This window comes from Acyrthosiphon pisum, chromosome X (assembly GCF_005508785.2).
Source record: "Acyrthosiphon pisum isolate AL4f chromosome X, pea_aphid_22Mar2018_4r6ur, whole genome shotgun sequence".
NCBI lineage: Eukaryota > Metazoa > Arthropoda > Insecta > Hemiptera > Aphididae > Acyrthosiphon > Acyrthosiphon pisum.
In genome coordinates, this window is record NC_042493.1 from 104,404,582 (window position 1) to 104,406,154 (window position 1,573).

Below are 1,573 nucleotides of genomic sequence, written 5' to 3' on the forward strand. Positions count from 1 at the left end.
GGGCGAACGCGTTCGGGGATACCCGGGCCGAGCCGACGGGTACGCGAACACTGACGGCCGAAACCGCCAGCGCCGCGCACACGCCGACCCGGGTTTACCCGCCTAGTTAGCAGGACAGAGTCTCGTTCGTTATCGGAATTAACCAGACAGATCGCTCCACCAACTAAGAACGGCCATGCACCACCACCCACCGAATCAAGAAAGAGCTCTCAATCTGTCAATCTTTCCGGTGTCCGGGCCTGGTGAGGTTTCCCGTGTTGAGTCAAATTAAGCCGCAGGCTCCACTCCTGGTGGTGCCCTTCCGTCAATTCCTTTAAGTTTCAACTTTGCAATCATACTTCCCCCGGAACCGAAAAGCTTCGGTTTCCCGGAAGCTGCCCGCCGGGTCGTTAATGAAACGCCGGCGGATCGCTAGCTGGCATCGTTTACAGTTAGAACTAGGGCGGTATCTGATCGCCTTCGAACCTCTAACTTTCGTTCTTGATCATACGAGAACGTACTTGGCAAATGCTTTCGCGTCAGTTCGTCTCGAGACGATCCAAGAATTTCACCTCTAACGTCTCGGTACGAATGCCCCCGCCCGTCTCTGTTGATCATTACCTCCGGTCCCGAAAACCGGCCCGGCGGGACGCGCGGGCGACTGGCGCCCGCGGCCCGGCGGCCCGCGCACGGAAACGCCCCGGAGGGCGATTTCGCGCGCCCGCGAAGGGCGGAGATGCGCGGGACCGAGGTCTTGTTCCATTATTCCATGCGACCAGTATTCAGGGCCTTTTGACGAGACGGCCGTGAAGCCGCCCCGCCAGATTCGAGCCTGCTTGAGCACTCTAATTTGTTCAAAGTAAACGTGTCGGCCCGCCGACGGCACTCGGTGAAGAGCACCGCGCAGCAAGATTGGAGTAGGCGGCCGCCGTCGTCGAACACCGACGGCCGCGCGACGCGTGGCCGCGCGGCGCGCCGGAAGCACGAGACACGTGTCCGCCTGCCGACAATACGTCCGGCCGACGTGCCGGTAACTAACACCCCGAGACGGCTGACGAGCGCGACGGCGACCGCGCCGACGGGACACGTGGTCCCGCGACACGGCCGGCCGCGACACGACGGACCGCCAGGGTGGTCCGGCACCGTCCAGACACAGATCCGACTACGAGCTTTTTAACCGCAACAACTTTAATATACGCTATTGGAGCTGGAATTACCGCGGCTGCTGGCACCAGACTTGCCCTCCAATTGATCCTCGTTTAAAGGTTTTAAAGTGTTCTCATTCCGATTACGGGGCCTCGGATGAGTCCCGTATCGTTATTTTTCGTCACTACCTCCCCGTTCCGGGAGTGGGTAATTTGCGCGCCTGCTGCCTTCCTTGGATGTGGTAGCCGTTTCTCAGGCTCCCTCTCCGGAATCGAACCCTGATTCCCCGTTACCCGTTACCACCATGGTAGGCATGGAACCTACCATCGACAGTTGATAAGGCAGACATTTGAAAGATGCGTCGCCGGTACGGAGACCGTGCGATCAGCTCGAAGTTATTCAGAGTCACCAGGTCTTTGCGCGGGCCGCGATCGGGACGCGCACGAAG